Below are 19,330 nucleotides of genomic sequence, written 5' to 3' on the forward strand. Positions count from 1 at the left end.
TCCCCTTCAGCGGTTTACTGAATTAAGGGTGGCAGGTATCCGTGAGGGAATCTGCGCAGGGCCCTTCTCTGTCTCCTCACGATACCTTCCTGGTACCCCAACAGAAACCCTGGAGTCCAGCTCTTCTAGAGCTGTGGGGAGGTAGAGGGGTGGCCTGTTGAATGGCAGGCTTCCCCACAAAGGCAGCATCAGCCTTTCTCCCAAGGCCCCATTCTTCCATGGACTCTTTTCATCAAGCTTCCTGGGTGCAAAGTTAGAGAACTTTGTTCTTCTGGACATTTGTAGAGGCAGGAGACTTGAGCTCATTCCTCTTCTAGCCAGAGTACCTAATACATGCATGCATACATGTACATACGTGTGTATATACATGCACTGCTTTATGTACATACACACAGATTGTACAACATATCATGTATATATATATTGCATATATAACATGTTTTTGTTATTGTTAGTCATTTCAGTCTTGTCCAACTCCGTGACCCCATTTGGGGGTTTCCTTGGCAGAGATGCTGGAATGGTTTACTATTTCCTTCTCTAGCTCATTTGACAGATGAGGAAACTGAGGCAAACAGGGTTAAGTGACTTGTCCAGGGTCATACAGTAAGCATCTAAAGCCAGGTTTGAACTCGGGAAGAAGAATCTTGCTATCCACCATGTCACCTAGCTGCTCCTAATATATTTTATATTATAAATATATTATAAAATGCATATTATAAATACATATTTTATTCTACAAATATATTCTAAACAAGATTCAGAACCTGTGGTATCTTCATTGGAAGGGAATTCGAATAACCCTGGCCCTCCATACCTTTTCTTAACAGATTCCATGAGTTATGAGAGCCTGTGTCAGGGAATTGAGAACTCTGGTCTGGGGAGATCAAAGCCTGCAGAAATCCAGGCTCGCCTATCCTTTGTGACTTTGTCCAGGTCGCTTCCTATTGGAATCCTAATTGGACCCTGGTCTGTAAAATGGGCGTAATACTTGCCCTGCTCCCCTCACAGCGTTGGACCGTCCACAGGCATTGTTGAGGGCTTCTATGTGTCAGACTTTGTGCTTGGAAGGGAAAACCTTGGTGTGTTCTGTGACTTTGAGCTGCTGTCATCATGGGTGAAGAAATGGAGAAAGTGACTTAAACCAAGGCCCGCAGAGCTGAGACTACCCCAGACCCCTTCGTGCCCAGTCTCGTGTTCTACTCTTACCATCCTGCCTCCGTGGTGGAATGGAAAGGGATTTCTTGATGGGGGGGCCCCCCTCCCCTCAAACTAATGCCAGTGTAGGCAGTGGGGTGTGGAGATGAAGAACCCGAGGCGGACTGGCGTGTGGGACCCTGAGGCTTCCAGAGGAATACAATTTGGTGGAGAGGAAGGGATTTCTCACTAGGAAGACCCTCCCTCTTTGGTTCCCCACCCAAGCAGGGGAAAGAAAATGTAACCCATATGCAACAGTTTTTAATGACTCTTTCAAAAAGGGCCTCTTTCCTTCCTTCCTTCCATGCCCCAAATTTTATATAGCAGGCTGCACGAGGTCTGGGCAGTGGGGAAGGATATAGGAGGAGCTTACAAGAGGCTTGTTTTTCCCTTTTCAGATGTCTCTCAATGTGCCTCCCTCCATCCCAAGTTGTTCTTCTCATTCAGATAATCCACTATGGCCTGAAGTTGAACCTCCAACTGGGCTAAGATGAGGGTGCGAGAGTTTGGTGGGGGAGGCATGCACTTTGGTAAATCCAGACTTTCCCCATAATTGTTGGCATAAATAGACTCTTGGGAAGGTTCTGTACTTTCCAGAATAATTCCCTGGAGGATTCTTCAAAATAGCGGGCATTTAAAATAGTCAAGTCAACAAACATTTATTAAGCTCCTACTAGGTGCTCATCACTGTGCTCGTTGCCAGGGGCACAAAAAGGCCAAAACCCACCAAGTGCCTGTTTCTCTAGAAGCTCAGCTCTCCTGGGGAAGATGGCAAGCAAACAACAGTGTACAAACACTAGATGGAGGGTAAATTGGAGCTAAGTTTAGAGGGGATGTTCCCGAGGGAGATGGGGAGAGCCTTGAAGAAGGTGGGATTTAGTGGGGTGTTGAAGAAAGCCGGGGAAGCCAAGAGGCAGAGATTAGAAAGGCAAGAACTGCAGGCATGGGGGAGAGCCAGGGAAAATGCCCTGTTGGAAGTTGGAGTCTGTGGGAGAAACAGCCAGGAGACCAGGGTCCCTGGATCTTGGAGCAAGTCCATGGAGGAGAGGAAGGAGGAAGAGGACGAGAAAGATAGGCAGAGACCAGGTTGTGAAATAAGTTTCACTTCATGCAACACTTAGCCCAGTGCCTGGCCCATTTGTTGCCGTCTGGTCATTTCCAACTCTTCCTGACCCTATTGAGGATGTTCTTGGCAAAGGTCCTGGAGTGGTTTGCCGTTTCCTTCTCCTGCTCATTTGACAGATGAGGAAATTGAAACAAACTGGGTGAAATGACTTGCCCAGGGTCACACAGCTAGTAAGTTTCTGAAGCCAGATCTGAATTCAGTTTGATAAATCTTCCTGATTCCAGGCCCAGCACTCTATTCAGTGCCACAGCTTAGCTGCTCCCTGGCACATAGGAGCTGCTGCCTATCCATGTTTATTGATTGATATTTTGTAAAAATTTGACTTGGACAAATATAGTTAGAGGTATATTTTTTAATAATAGAATTCACTTCTGAAATGCTTTAAGATTTACTGAGACTTTGGGCTCCCAATGATCCTGTGAGGTAGATAATACAATAGTAATATCCTCATTTTATAGACGAGGAGAGTGTGCAAAGGGGAGGTTAAATGATTTGTCAATTTATAATAAGGAGCAGAAATGGAGATTGAAGCCTGATGAAATGATCACAAGTTGGTGTGCATTCTGTTGCACCCCACCACTCCTAACTATGTCTGGCAAGCTTCTCTGGGGCTCACAGCTCTCTCCGTTGGCCATGGCAGCCTTCGTGTTTCTTGAGAGGTCCATAAGACATTTGCTCACTGGATAAGTTGCCGGCCTGTTGTAGTTTCTACCATGTGGAGGAAAAAGAGTAGCTGGATTGGGTTAGTCACAAAATGTCTGCTCTGTGCAGGTGTGCAGTTTGTATTCTTAGTCTTGAGTTCAAATTTGATCTCAAATCCTTACTAGCAGTGTGACCCTGGGTAGGTCACCTACCTTCTATCTGCTCATTCTTTCATCTTTCAGAAGGAGATAAGCTCTCATTTCTTCCAGCTCTAAATCTGTGATTAAATCCTAACCTTGAAGTTTCCTTACCACTCAGAAATCCAGACCAAGATCTTATCTGGGAGCAGAGACAGATGAGGGAAGGCCAGAAGTATTCCCAGTTAACAACCTAAAATGTTTTAAGGAAAACCAGACTGTTCCTGTAATTGTTTATACATTTTGGGGGGAAGTTATCTAGTTTTAACCTGTGCTCCCTCAGGTAGAACGGGCGTTCTTAACCTTTCTGGTGTCCTTGGACCCCTCTGTGAGTCTGATGAAGCCGATGGACCCTTCTCAGAATAATTTCTTTAAATGTATACAAATATTCTATGCGGACTTGTGAAGAAAACCAGTTACATTGAAATATAGTAATACAGTTGTCAAAAAATAAAGGTCATGGACTCCAGGTTAACAACTCCTGTTCTAGAGGGGGAAAGTTTTGTTTTCTATTTTGTTTTAATACAGATTTAGAAGAAGGCACGTGAGTTCATTTAGCCCAGCCCCTTCATTTACAGAGGCAACGAGATGGCACAGGGGATAGAGAACTTTGAGTCAGGAAGATGCAAGTGACCCTGGAGGAGTCACTTAACCTCATTTGCCCCATTTTCCTCATCTGAAAAAAAGCTAGAGATGAAAATGGCAAACCACTCCAGTATCTTTGCCAAGAAAACTCCAAAATGGGGGACTGAAAACAACTGAACAAATTCGTTTATGAGGGGATGAAACTGAGACCCACACAAGTTAAGCATGAACTTAGTGAGGCTCTTTTTCTTCCTCTTTGTCATTTCCCAGTGACTTCTTACCTTGCCCTCCATAGAACCCTTTCTTGTATCAAAGAATCCTGAACCACCATGTTGACTCTGTCTACAGATGCCTCCTCCTTCCCCGGGAGGCGACCACACCAGAGGCGGAGACAGGAGGCATGCTTTTGGGCCATTCCTCTGAAGTCAGATGCAGACGGCAGGGAGGGCACTTACCCAAGGTCTCAGAGCTGGCTAACGGTGGATCTGGGACTAGAACCCTGGACTTCTGAGCATTCTGGCCAACAAGCCCTGCTCTCCCCCCTTCTTGACTTCCAACACTTTCCCTTTGTCCCTCCACACCAAAAAGGCTCTAGAAGGAGCCCTGAACTGTCATGCTGCCTGGCTTCCAATTTTAGCTCTTCTGCTAACCAGTTTTGTGACCTTGGGTCAGTGATAAGCTAGTATTTTGGGGAGGGTTCTCAGGTTTGCAGAGCTCTTGATGAACATCTCATTTTTATTCCCGCCGTCATGCCAGGAAAGAGGTCTTATGTTTAGCCCCGTTTTACAGATGGGGAAACTGAGGCACAGAGACTGAGTGATTTGTTCAGGATCACATAGCTAAGCTAGTAAGTGTCTGAGATTCAGTCTGAACTTGGGTCATCTTGATGTCAGGTCTGGTGCTAGGGTGCCCCCCAGCTGCCTTGACCCTATCTGAGCTTCCTTTTCTTTTATCAGTAAAGTGGGAATAACTGTATCTATTCTGCAAGCTGTTTTTTTTTTTTAAACCCTTACATTCTGTCTTAGAATCGATACTAAATATCAGTTCCAAGGCAGAAGAGAGGGAAGGACTAGGCAATGGGGTTAAGTGACTTACCCAGGGTCACCCAGCCAAGGACGTGTCTGAGGCCAGATTTTGAACCCAGGTCCCTTCCAGTTCTGGGCCTGGTGCTCTGCGCACTGAGTCACCTAGCTGCCTCTGCAAGCTGCTCTTATTAATAGGCAGGGAAGAGAGCTCATAACCATGAACTTGCTCGTTTGGTGAGTTTTAAAATTTATTTTCATTTTATTATTATTATTCATTTATTTTAATTTATTAAGTTTTCTCTGTGTGCCAGGCATTGTAAGTCCTAGGATGGAAGGACTAGATCATGGGCTCTGTCCTCTAGGAACCTCACACTGATTGTAATGTAGACAGGATGTAAGACATTGGCCAGGAGAGGGACTGGGGAAACCTTCTATAATGGATGGAATTTGAGCTTCCCCCCCCCCCTTTCAAAACTGTTACCTTCTGTCATAGAATCAATACCAAGTGGGGGTAGCTGGGTAGCTCAGTGGATTGAGAGCCAAGCCTAGAGATGGGAGGTCCTAGGTTCAAATCCGGCCTCAGACACTTCCCAGCTGTGTGACCCTGGGCAAGTCACTTGACCCCCATTGCCTACCCTTACCAGTCTTCTGCCTTGGAGCCAATATACAGTATTGACTCCAAGACGGAAGGTAAGGGTTAAAAAAAAAAAAAAAAAAGAATCAATACCAAGTATCATTTCCAAGGCAGATGAGTGGGAAGGGCCAGGCAGTGTAGGTCAAGTGACTTGTCCAGGGTCATACAGCTAGGAAGTGTCTAAGGCCACATTTGAACCCAGAACCTCCCATAATTTGAGCTTTTAAAATTAAAATGTTTTTCAATTAACAAGCATTTCTTTTGTCTCCTTCCCTCCCACCTTCTCTCTAAAACTCTTGTCACAAGTAGGCATGGTCAAGCCAAACAAATCCCCCTGTCGACTCCAGTTCACATTTAATCCTGTGCTTCTCTGTCGGGAAATAGGAGTTGCAACCTTCTTCATCTGTCCCTGGAATCACAGTTAGTTGTGTTGCTTGGAGTTCTGACGACTTTAAAAATTGTTCATTTTTTGCAGTGTTGGATACATTGCTTTCCTCATTGTGATTCGAGCAGGCTTGGAGGACTAGCCAGGGAAACTAAGAGGTCACCAGATGTGGAATGAAGCCCCTAGTGTGTGCCGTGCACGCTGCCTAGCACGGGGGATTCCCAGAAAGGCAGAAATAAAAACCCCCAAACAATTCTGCTCTTCAGGAACTTGATCTAATGGAGGACCTAAAAAGGGAGAGAAGACAGACAGGGCATAGAGAACACAGCAGTTGAAAAGATACAGTCAGAAAAGATGGAGTAATAGAGGAATAGCAAATTGCTAAATGTAAAAAGTAGGGACAGTTAGGTGTCTTGGTCAGTGGAGCATCAGGCTTGGAGTCAAGGAAGACCCGAGTTCAGATCTAGCCCCAGACACTAGCTGTGTGATCCTGGACAAGTCACTTAATTCCATTTGCCTCAGTTTCCTACTCAGTCAAACAGCAAACCACTTGAGTGTCTCTGCCAAGAAAACACCAAATGGGGCCACAGAGTCAAGCCTTACTGAAACAACTGAACAACAAAATGTAGAAGTAACTGGATCATAGAAGGGAGTAAAGTGAGCATACAAAAGGCAGGAAGGAGTCCAAGGATGTGCCTGCTTGGTGAGCTTGGCTCTGTCCTTTGGGCATTGTCGTAGGGCCAAAGAAAGGGAAAACATGCTATCTTCAATGACTAGACAAAATGCTCTGAGCCTAAAAAAAGGATTAAGAGTAGTCGGAGAGGGCAGCTAGATAGCACAGTGGATAGAACTCCAGAACTTGCATCAGGAGGACTTGGGTTCAAATGTGACCCTAGACACTTCCTAGCTGTGTGACCTTAGGCAAGTCACTTAGCCTTAATTGCTTAGCCCTTGGCCACTCTTCTCTTAGAACTGATACTAATTCAGAAGGTAAGGGTTTAAAAAAAAAAGTGATGTGGACACTTCAGAGGTTAGGATTTAATCGTAGATAAAGAGCTAGAAGAAAAGGAGCCTTAGAGGTTATTGAGCCCAATTTTACTTTCCAGATAAGGAAACTGAGGCAGCGGGCAGTGAAGTGAGTTGTCTATGACTGATCTTATAGATAGTAAGTGGCAGAACCTGGACTTGAACCCAGTTCTTTGGTTTTCAGATCCAGGGCCTTTGCCACAGTATCAGAGCTTCATCTCTCCTCTGAGACATCAACCAGTGATCTAGAAACATGGACAAGACAGTTGGAGGCTGATGATCACGAGTGTGGGCACGTGCTGGGGAAGAGGGAAGCTTTTAGTACTAAGAGCTCTAAGCAGAGTGAATTATCTGTCTGTAAGAGTTAGCGCTGCTCACTGACCTGCCCAGCCTGGATGGAGGCACGCGCCCCTCCCCTCCTCCTAGCAGTTTTGCTGGTGGCTATATCCCCCTCAGCTAGGTGCCTAGGCTTGTGTGGATGTATATATCGAGATAGAAATCTAGATGCTTTGGATGCGATTTGAGCCTCCTATGAAGTTAATCTCTTGGACTGAATTTCTAGTCATTCTTTTGGGGTAAGCAATGTCCTCCTCATCCTAAGTGTAAACAGAAAAATTTTGTACCCTCGGACGTCATTTCCCAGAATCCCCTTCCTTTTTCATCCCCACATTGGGTCCTTATGTTTTGGTGATAAAAGTTTGCTGTAACCCCGCCTTTTTTTTTGGCTCTTCCTGTGCTCTCCTCCTCTTCCCCCCTACCATGGTCAGGTTATCTCTCTCTCCTCACGGTTTTTATTTCCTCTACTTCAAGTTATTATTAATAAAATTCTTATAAAATATAATACTTGGAGTATTGGATATAATTTTTAATCTTACATAAGGGAATTTTCTTTTTCTTTTTCAACACTCTAACCTGCCATAGTACAGTTCTAAGACAGAAGAATGACAAGGGCTAGGCAATTGGGGTTAAGCGACTTGCCCAGGGCCACACAGCTAGCATGTGACTGAGGACAGGTTGAACCCAGGACCTCTCAACTCCAAGGCTGAGGGGCTTCTTTTATTTTTTTTTATTGAAAATTTTATTTAATTAATTTAGAATATTTTTCCGTGGTTACATGATTTAGAATATTTTTCCGTGGTTACATGATTCATGTTCTACCACCACCACCACCACCACCACCATAGTCAATGAGCAATTCAACTGGGTTTTACATGTGTCATTGATTAAGACCTAGTTCCATATTATTAATATTTGCACTAGGGTGATTGTAGAGTCTACATCCCCAATCATATGCCCTTTGACTCATGTGGTCAAGCAGTTGTTTTTCTTCTGTGTTTGTGCTCCCACAGTTCTTTCTCTGGGTGTTCTTTCTCATACTGAGGGGCTTCTTTTAAAATGGAAATTCTATCTCCCCCAGTCTGCTAAGCCAGTGGAACTGACCATCTGACAACTTCTGTTCCTGGTAGATATAGAAAAGTTCAAGGAAGAAGAACTCATGAAAAAATTATTTTCTTCTTTCCCTTCCTCCAAATAAAAGTACGTGGTTAAAGAGAGAGGCGATAAAGAAACTATTTTTCTCTCTGTCTGCGGCCCTTTACTGGTCTGGTTTTCGTGGGTTAGGCTGCTTCCTTCCCCTCTCTCAGAAGGAAATGAAGGAAGGGATCTAAGAAACAGGTGGAAAATAACACAGAACCTTCCATTTGGGGGAGAGCCAAGGCCATACATGACCACCACCTCTCACTCCTACAAAGGATTTAAAGTTGGGGAGAATGTAGGGAAGGATGAACCCTGAGATAAAAGGGAACAAGTCTGATCCCTCCTAGAGGCCAAAGGAAAAGGGCATTATGGTCTTACTTAGGTATTCTGATCTGGATACTAGAGTTGAGAAGTGGGCTGGCCTCTCTGGAATGCACTGTTCTGGGTGTTTGGAGGTTCTCTGGCCCATAGCTATCCCTTTCCATGAGCCTTTTTAGGCCCATGTTCATAGACTCAACTGGAAGACTTTAGAAGTCATCTAGTCTGGGGGTAGCTGGGTAGCTCAGTGGATTGAGAGTCAGGCCTAGAGATGGGAGGTCCTAGGTTCAAATCTGGCCTCAGACACTTCCCAGCTGTGTGACCCTGGGCAAGTCACTTGACCCCCATTGCTTACCCGTACCACCCTTCCACCTACAAGCCAATACACAGAAGTTAAGGGTTAAAAAAAAAAAAAAAAAAGAAGTCATCTAGTCTGATACTCAATTCCTCCCCATTCATTGACAAGACTCCTTGTCCTAAGAGTGGTCACGGTCACACGATGTAGTAACAGAGTCAAGAATCGAATCCAGGACCTCTGACTCTAAATTCAGTATTCTTTCTACTGTATTCCATTTTGTCAAGATCATCCTTAATGATGAAGCCTGGCTTCTTCCCCTGAATGTTCCATTCAATTCAGTGAGTGTTTATTAAGAGTATTCTCTAGCTGTGTGACCCTGGACAAGTCACTTATTTATTTATCCTCATTCATGGAAGGTCCATTGGTCTGGGAGTCGGATGCTTTGGGTTCTTGTCACAGTTGGGTCACTAACTAGCTGTGTGACCTGAGTTAAGTGACTCCATCTCTCTGGACATCAGTTTCTCCTTTAGAGATGAAGCTTTTGAACTGAGCTCTGAGGTTCCTTCAGGCCTGGAAAAATTGGTTTATTCTCTTATTCTCCCCCCTGTTCCCCTGGGAAAGCATTTTAGGTTGGGAACCGAATGTTTCTCAGTCTTCTGAAACTAGGTCTCTTGTCCCTGCTTGAGACCTGCTTTCCAGGTGCCGTGGACAAGGGGCACTGAAGAGAGGCTCCCAAAGCCACCAGAACCTTCTGGGGCTCGACCTTCTCCTCCTAACCCTGGCTTCTCCACCAACACTTGTCCGATTCTGGCCTCTTGATGCAAGGAGTGGATGGGTATTTGAGCTAAAGGCCAGCAGGTTCCTCTATTGTTGCCACTCCTATGTGCCTGCCAGTAGGAAGTGGAGGGAATAAGGCATCCACAAGGCATTAATGCAGAGATCTCTGATTCTAGGGAGTGAGGAGCTCCAGACACATCCCACTGCTTTCTCTTTCTACCTGCATCCCCTTTGGGCAAGGCTAGATGGCCTCTTGAGATCCCTACCAGGTCTAGAGCCCTGATTGCGGGGCTCCTCTAGTAGAGAAGTGGGTACAAAAATTCCTGCCCTTAAGGGTTTATTCCTAGTTGAGTTGTTTAGAGGAGACTTGTAGCATGTAAAATAACTAGAGAAAGACTCTCCTCTGGCCCATGCAGTCCAGAGAGCTGGGAAGGGCTTCAGTGATCAAAGAAGGCTCCTGAGAAGAAGCAGAATACCTTTAGGTAAGGATTGGGGGGCAGGAATTTGGGAGGAATGTGACCTTCAGGAGGAGTGAGCATAGCATCAATGAGATCACAGCTATAGTGGAATATTTGGGAGAAAGCTCAAGATCCCCAAACCCTTCCTATTTTATCCAGGTGACACTTTGGCCAGTGGCAAAAGATAAAGTCCTAAATGGTCACTCTTAACAGTCTCTGTTTCGGCATGTAGAACACATATGTGGAACATTTCATGCTTTTCTTCCCCTGCCCCGTCCTGTGCATTCAGATCTATCCTTCTGCCTAAGCCTCCACCTTTGCACCTATGCTAGATTATTCTACTAACGCAGCTTCTTCCCTTCCCCGTCATGTGCTCTATTACCTGGATCCTGAGCATTCCTCTTCCTGCCTTTTCTGGTTAATGGAGTACCTCCCATTGTACTATGGGCCCCCTTCCTCTGGTGCCCACACCGAACCCATCTGTCACAAGGACTTAGTCGTGGGTCTGCTCAGAGGGTCACAGGGGAGCTGCTCCTCAAGGGTGGTTTTTCCTCTTGCTGGGCAGAGGATGCTTCATAAATATTGAATCAGGAAGCAGATGCCTTCCTGTGTCTATTACCTAGGTCTTTGCAGGACCCCAGAGCAGCCCAGGGGTCTGCGAGAGCATCTGATGGACGTTGAGTCTTCTCCTCCAACCAAAGTCTAAGCCCCATTTGCCTCCTATAGCTCACATGGCCTCAGCTGAATCCCAGCAGAGAGGAGGACCAGGGTTTGTACGGGGGAACGTGTGCCTCTCCTTCCATGCTAGTTGGGAGGTCTGGGGAGCTAGGGCTACTGAAGGAACCACCATTGCTTTGTTTGTGGATTTTACTTAGCTATTTTCGATTCCTCTGGAGGGAGAGGGGGATTGGTGCTTGGGGGTGATACCAGGAAATGAATGACTAAAAGTGATTTAAGAAGAAATTCCCCCCATCCTCCCAAGGCATCGATTTATAAGACTACTAGAATAAAAATGGAGATTTTATTGCAATCCTAGCTAATACCACCTACATGACTTTGGGCAAGTCAGTTCATTGATGGACCTCCATTCCCTTGTCCCTAAAATAAGGGGAGTGAAAATAAAATTTAAAAAATTAAAGGGAATGGACTAGATGACCTCTAATGTCATTTCTAACTCCAATCTAAGATCGCGTGTTCTTGTCCCCTTCCTGGACATCTAGAGGTTATGTAATATTCAAATATTGCTTCTTAAAGTGTTATCACATCTGTTTTCATAAGGAAGGCCACATTGGCATTATTATCCCTTTGTTGTTGTTCAGTTGTGTCCCATTTGAGGTTTTCTTGGCAAAGATAATGAAGTGGTTTGCCATTTCCTTCTCCAACTCATTTGAGAGATGAGGAACCTGAGGCAGAGTTAAGTAATTGCCCAGGGTCACATAGCTAGTAAGTGTCTGAGACCAGATTTGAGTTCTGGAAGCCCAGCACTCAATCCACTGAGACTTCCTTACTGCCTTTATCATCCCTACTTGGCTAGAAGGGTAGGCAAGAGGGATGACACACTGACAAGTGGCATGATTTGTCCCCATTTTTTGTGGCTAGCTTTTGGTAGAGGGAGGATTCGAATCCAGGCAGTAGCTTGACTACTTCATTGCTTTATTATGTTTGTGTTAGCCCTGGTGGCTTTTTATTTTTTATTATTATTACCTCCTTTGGTTTTCTTACCACATCTTTCCCTGGTCTGGTGTACTCAGAGAGCTATCCCCTCACAAAGAAGAAAAAAGGAAGAAAAAGTAGCTCAGCAAAACTAACAAATTCATCAGTGGAGTCAGACAATAAGTGCAATGCTCTGCACCCAAAGTCCCCCAACTCCAAGAAGAGGGGAGGGAGCTGCATTTTCTCATCTCTTCTGGGGGCCTCCAGGCTGGATCATTTTAATCAGTGTCTTCCCTCTCTCCTCCCTCCTTTCCCTTCTCATGTTCTTATGTCATCCTGAATCAGTCCATATAAGTCTTAAGTTTCCCCATTTTTATATTCCTTTTGGGACAGCAAGTGCCAAGCAAGTCAAACCTCTACCACCACCCTGACCCCCACCTCCCCTCATACCCTGATGGAGGTAGCCCAGGCCCCCGAACCCGAGAGTCCTGGAGAGGAGCGATGCTTCTAGCCAGGTGCCCAAAGTCCACCAGTTCCTGCAGGGGCTACGCTACCCTCACAGACCCCGAGGACCCAGAAAGGAACGTTCTTGGTAGTGTCAGCTAATTTCAGGAAATGATGGCATTTTATCTGTGGCAATGACATCGAAGAAGCAAGAGCACCCGCTTCGGACCATGGGATCTATCTAGTTCCTTGTTGCCACGACAAATACTTTTAGTGTATGTGGGACCTTCCTGTCTTTGACCTCGTTGGGGCTGGCAATGGGAAGGATCTTTGGGTTAAGGGCTAGAGTCAGCTCCAACTGGCTTGTGAGAGAGAGCCTGTTAAATTTTCATTGTGAGCATTTGCACCTTGGAAATCCGACAGATGTGACAAATCCAGGTTTGATTTATTGCTTTATTGATTGTCTAGACTTTAGAAGGTGATGAAGAGCATTTTAATAATGCAGAATAAATTTAAAAATGTGCCAAGAGCCCACTTCTGGGGGGGGAGGGTTGGTTTTGTTTGCCCCCCCCCCAGGACCAGTTGTTAAACACTTACCAGCACACCCCTGAAGGTTATGGGTATTTTAGTCACATTGTTGGCTTTATTCCAAATTGTTTTCCAGAATGGCTGGACCAGTTCACAGCTCCACCAACAGTATGTTAATAGTACTAGTGGCTTTTAGCAGTGGGACTTTTATTTCCCTGAGGAATCTAGTACTTGAAGGTCCCATTAGGATCTTTTTTTTTTTAATCCTTACATTCTGTCTTAGAATCAATATTAAGTACCCCTTCTAAGGCAGAAGAGTAATAAGGACTGATTCATTGGGGTTAAGTGACTAGCTCAGCGTCCCACAGATAGGAAATGTCTGTGGCCACATTTGAACCCATCTCCAGGCCTGGCCATCCCTCCCCATTAGGATCTTCAGAGGCAGCTTGGCTTAGTTAATGGAATGCTGGAGCCAGAAGCCAAGAAGACTTGTCTCAATCCCATTTCCTAGCTATGTGACCCTGGACAAATCACCTCATTTGGGTTTCCTCCTGGAAAATGGGGATGCCAACACCTACTTGACAAGGCACCCCGTAAGCCGTGTATGAAGTGCTCAGGTCACACGGGTGGCGGTGATGATGATCAGGCGATCGGGTCCCACTGCCAAAGCACATTTATTTGTTCAACAAATATAGGAGCCCAGATCCATTATTTTCTGGAGTCACCCGTGAAAATGACCAACTTCAGCTCACAACACCCGCTTCACAATTAGCAGGGGGTTCTCGAAGTTGGGGGTGGGGGTGCTGGCTCCATTTGTAACAGGGTTAAACCTGGGGGGCTTTAGTTCCCAGATAAGGTCTACAGTCCTACTAGTTCCCAGAAAGCAGGGCATCCAAGGAGGAAAAGAGTAGGGAGCAGATCCTACTTGGGTACTCCCAAGGACTGATGACCCTCAACAAACCCAGGCAGTTTCTCATCTATCATAGCCAAAATGCCTTTCCTCAGGTCTGCAGAGTTGTTTGCCCGTCTCCTCTCCATTCAAATAGGAGCTTCTTGGGCACTGAAATTCTGTTTTTGTCTTTTCCTTCTAACCTCCGGTTCCTTGGGGAGGGGAGGCTGTAGTGTCCTGTTCAGGCTCTTGGATGGATGTCACCGATAATTATTAGCCAGTCCTAGTTTGTTTTTTTGTTTGTTTAGGCAATGAGGGTCAAGTGACTTGCCCAGGGTCACACAGCTGGGAAGTGGCTGAGGCCAGATTTGAACCTAGGACCTCCCGTCTCTAGGCCTGGCTCTCAATCCACTGAGCCACCCAGCTGCCCCCTGTCCTTATTCTTCCTAGGGATATTTGAATTTTAGGGGAGGCAGCCTGGGTCAGTGCTAGGGTGTTGAACTTGGAGGAGTGGAGGCTTCCGTGCTGGACTAATTCATGAATTCAGGATGTTTTAGATGTGAATTTCTAAATCTCTCCCTTTCCCCATCTCACCTCTGAGCCTTGCTCCGGTCCGTCGGTCCGTTTTTGCTGGTTGTAAGGGTCCTGGGAGTGAACACCCTGTTAGTTGGTGCCACGCCAGGCCATGCAGCACGGGAAGCGTCCAGATAACCAGCCTCCTCTTTTCATTCCGGTCTGGTTATAGAGGAAATGAGTGACCCGTCGTCCCTTGTCCCATTTAGATGGTTCTGAAGGTTTTAAGAAGGACTCGACGACTCTGAGGTCCGCTCCGCTGTCGTGATTTGGCCCCATTTTAGAGGCAAGGAAACAACTCTTCTGGGTCCAAAGGTCTTGGCCAGCCTGGCTACAGAGGGGCAGACTGGAGCCTCGAGCCTGTGAACTCGGACTTGGTCAGCCTGGTGCATTGGGGGGAAGCAGAGCTTGTGGACAAGGCTGTCTCTTCCCCTATCCCACCTGCCATGGGGTCCTCCATTCCTTGGACCAAACCAGAAAGGATTATCCTAAGCCTGTGTTGTCCGAGTGAGTAGAACAGACTTGAAAGGGGAGAGAAGATCTAGATTCAGATCTCCCTTGGGGGCCTTCACAGTTAATGTGACCCTGGACAAGTCTCGGAACTTCTCCTTGCCTTGGTTTCCTCAACTCCCTCCTCCTTCTCCACACCAATCGAGAGTAAGACCAGTGATGCCTCTGTCTGGGGTTAAGGATCAAATGAGAATCAGGATGGGATGTACTTTTTGCTTTCTGGGCCCTTTATACACTTTTTTTTTTTTTTTTATCCTTTCTGTCTTAGTATAGGCTGTGGAAGTTAATGACTTGCCCAGGGTCACACAGCTAGAAGTGTCTAAGGATACATTTGAACCCAGCAACTCCAGGCCCTATCCATTGTGCTACCTAAGTGCACCCCAACCCCACCCTTATACATTCTTAAAAATTATTGAGGGAACTTTCTTTCCCTCCCTTTTGTTTACTTGGTATTTACTAAACTGACATTTTATATTACACTTACTATTTTTATATTACATATTTACTTTTACTTTTAAAATATTTTTATATTACATTTATTATTTTATATCATATTTTTAATTTCAATTATAGAATATTTTTATATTACATTTATTATTTTATATCATATATTTTAATTTTAATTATAGAATAATTTTATATTACATTTATTATTTTATATTATGTTTTAAATTATATCTTTGTATTTTATATAAATTATAGTATTTTTATGTCATATATTTATATACCAACATATTTACTATCAGAAATTAAAATATATTGCTATTATGAAAAAAGGTGACAAGACCTCCTTTATGGGGCTGGAGGACCTCTGAGTTCCCCGAACCACACTTTGAGAACTTCTGTTGTGGAGCGGTGCCTCCTTGGGTGGCGGTGTTTGTAGGAGGGGGGAGAAGCCTGCATTTGGAGTCAGACCACAGTTCAGATTCTAGCTCTGTGACTGTGTGACCCTGGCCCAATCACTTTTTTCTCTAGGCCTGTTTTTTCATCTATAAAATGGGGGTGGGAGGGGAGTCGATTAGCTCTCCAAGATGTTTTCTACCTCCAAAGCCCACGAACCCTCTTCCCTTCTTGTAGTTAGGAAACACAGCTGCCAGCCTCTCTGAAACCTGACCTGGTGTTGGAGAAGGTGCTAAGCTGAGGGATTTGTTTGGGGCAGGAGCAGACCGGCCAGAGAGCTTTGGGCTGATTGACACAGGACCAGTATGTATGGGGTGGGGGAGGCTCTCCCTGGGGCAAGCTTGGCTCGGCTGGCCGGGGATCCTTCTCCTGGGATTTTGGGGCAGCGGTGTGGTATTGGGGGGATCTTGGAGAACAGAGCAGTATCAGCGAGGCTTCTTTCTACCCTTGATCACAGGCAGGATTATCTCAAATCAGTACACAAGGATGGGAACAGATTGCTGGGAAGAAAATGTGAGGAGGAACAAATTCTCTAAGCATTTAGGAGGGAGATGGTGAAACAGGGTCCCGGCCACCGCAGAGCTTACAATGTATTCCATGGATTTTTCTCAGCCACCCAATAATAATGAATACAAAGTCATACCTGATTGCTGAAACTAGAGTGTTATGTGGTGTTGGGAGGGATGGGAAGCACGGAAGGCTTCCTGGAAGAGATGGCATTGGAGTTGGGCTTTAGAACGTGGGTAGGAGTTTAACAGGTGGGGGAGGGCATAGGGAAAGTGTTGACGAGGCAGGAAAGTATTAAGGAGACTCGTTTTTTGTGAAAGTAAGAATCAGAATGTTCCTAACAGGTTTAGATTTTTGGATGGCTGGGCTATAAAGGAAGGAAGCTTCGAGACCACCAGGGAGGACAATAATGCCCTCTCAGACTGCGCCTTGATACCCTTGCCTAAGAAGGGAACCAGGGCAGCTGGGTGGCTCAGTGGATAGAGAACCAAGCTTGGAGAGAAGAGGTCCTGCTTTCAAATGTGGCCTCAGACCCTTCCTAGCGGTGACCCTGGGCACGGCACTTAACCCCAGTTGCCTAGCCCTTACCATAATTCTGCTTTGAACTGATACTTAGAAGGTAGGGTTTAAAAAAAAAAAAAAAACGAAAAAAGAAACCAGTCAGGGCAAAGTAAGAGCCTGGCCTTTGATCAGTTTGCTTGTCATCTCTTAGGATCATAGATGGAGAGCCAGAGGGATCTTGGAGGTCATTGGTTCCCGCCACCTCTTTTTATACCTGAGGAAACCAAGGCAGAGATGTTAAAGTGACTTGCCTAGGGTCACACAGCAAGTGTTTGAGGTGGGATTCGGACGGAGATGGTCTGAATCCAAGTCCACCGTGCCATGCTAGCTCTCAAGCAAAAGCTCCTGGGATTACAGATTTAAATCCGGAGGGACCTTTGAAATAATCAGGTCCAGTCGACTCATAAATGAGAAAACTGAAGCCCAGAGAAGATTTGGGGTCCCCTTGGCTACAGAGATAGTAAGTGGGAAGAACTAGGATTTGAACTAGGTCTCCTGGCTCTAGATCACTCTTAACAGCATGGGCAGAAATTTCCACCCATCTATGGCACCGGTGTGGGAAGGAACGAGCCATATTTGGCCGAGATCCTGAAGTCCTGCCTGCTGCTAGCTGGCCAAATGGTCCTGGGTGAGCAATTTCCCCTCGGTTTCCTCATCTGTGAAACACAGTATTGGGCTAGCTCTCTGAGGTCGCAGGACCACACATTTAGAGCGGGAAGGGAACTTCGGAGCTAAGCCAGTTTGACGCCCCCTTTTACCGATGAGGAAGACGAGGCAGCCCAGGGAGTTGGAGAGACGTGCCCAAATTCATAGGAAATCAGCAGAGCCAGACTTAAACCCATTGTGCTACACTGGCTCTCGAGGCTTGATGTCTTGCAGCTCTCGGGGTGTTCTGGGGCTGTAAACCTTCTCTGCCCTTGGCTCCCAGCAGACAGGGACAGGCTCCGACCTGCTTCCATCCTGGGGTAGCCTCTGATAATAAGTCCCATTCCTTCCAAAGGCAGAATGGGGGACGGCTCCTGGGATTTAAGGGAAGTGGGAAGGGAATCCCCTCCTGGGGTAGGGGAATCGTTTCTTTGAAAACCCAGCAGCCAAAACAAATCTTTTTTTTCTTTTCTTGTTTTTGTTTTGGGTTGCCTAAAAACTCAGCTTCTAGTGGGAACCCAGCAGTAAGTGCCTCGGCTCTTTTTTTTTTTTTTTTAACCCTTAACTTCTGTGTATTGGCTCCTAGGTGGAAGAGTGGTAAGGGTGGGCAATGGGGGTCAAGTGACTTGCCCAGGGTCACACAGCTGGGAAGTGTCTGAGGCCAGCTTTGAACCTAGGACCTCCCTTCTCTAGGCCTGACTCTCAATCTACTGAGCTACCCAGCTGCCCCCCACCTTGGCTCTTATTCAGTCATGTTCAACCCAGCCTAAGCCCTAAGTATGGGCACTACTATATAGATATAGAAGTAGAATACACAGTCTTTGTTCTTAAGGAATTTAGGGACCCCTTTCAGTAAGAGAAAACATATTAGAGGGCAGCAAGGTGGTTCAGTGGATTGAGAGTGAGGTCTAGAGATAGGAGGTCCTCAGATTGTGGCCTCAGATACTTCCTAGCTGTGTGACCCTGGACAAGTCACTTGACCCCCATTGCCTAGCCTTTACCACTCTTCTACCTTGCAATCAATATATAGTATTGATTCCAAAATGGAAGGGAAGGTGTTGTTGTTGTTGTTTTTTTAAGATAAAATATACTACCCATCAAAAGCTAACTTTGCAAAGCCTTAGATAAAAAAATGTCATATGGGGGGGGCACATAAAAAAGTGGCAGAGGAAGGGCTCTCAGGGTTGGCTGGGTGTTCTATGAAGACTTCTCTGGGCAGATGGTGCTTGAAAAGGCCCTGAAGGATAGATATAACGTGGCTAGGCAGAAACAAGGGTGGAAGAAATATGACTCCAGGTGAGCAGGTGGGAAAACACCAGGAGAGGGGTGTGTGGTTTTATTTGGGGGTGGAGAGTCCTTTGAGAATGTCCATAACTAATTCAGGCATCCGGGAGTGTCAGGGCATAAGTGACTTGTACCTTCATCTGTCAGCAGCCTGCCTTTAACCATTTATTCTTTCTTTTTAAACCTCTTACAAAATCGATAATGAGTGTTGGGTCTAAGGCAGAAGAGCAGGAAGGGCTGGACAATTAGGTTTAAGTGACTTACTCAGGCTCATCCAGCTAGGAAGTGTCTGAGGCCGGAGTGGAACTGGACCTCCCGACTTCTGACCTGCCAGCTAGCTGCCCCTGAACATTTATGCTTTAAAAATCTGTAGGTGTCAAACTAGAGGGCTGTTAAATGTGCTGGGGGGGTGTAATGAAATATAATCAAAGTCAGGAATAGAAGGAATGTAAAGACACTTAGGAAGACTTAGAGGAACTAATGCAGAGTGAAGAAAACAGAATTAGAGGAGGACAGCTGGGTAGCTTCAGTGGATTGAGAGCCAGACCTAGAGATGGGAGGTCCTAGGTTCAAATCTGGCCTCAGACACTTCCCAGCTGTGTGACCCTGGGCAAGTCATTTGACCCCCATTGCCCACCCTTACCACTCTTCCACCTAGGAGCCAATACACAGAAGTTAAGGGTTTAAAAAAAAAA

General features: G+C 45.8%; 1 protein-coding gene across 1 annotated transcript in view; it reads left to right on the forward strand.

Moving 5' to 3' along the window:
* The window catches only part of RBPMS2 (RNA binding protein, mRNA processing factor 2), a 69,332-nt gene that overhangs the window by 24,421 nt on the left and 25,581 nt on the right, over positions 1–19,330 (forward strand). The gene's annotated exons all lie outside the window — the stretch shown is intronic.

This window comes from Gracilinanus agilis, chromosome 2, assembly GCF_016433145.1.
Source record: "Gracilinanus agilis isolate LMUSP501 chromosome 2, AgileGrace, whole genome shotgun sequence".
Lineage (NCBI taxonomy): Eukaryota > Metazoa > Chordata > Mammalia > Didelphimorphia > Didelphidae > Gracilinanus > Gracilinanus agilis.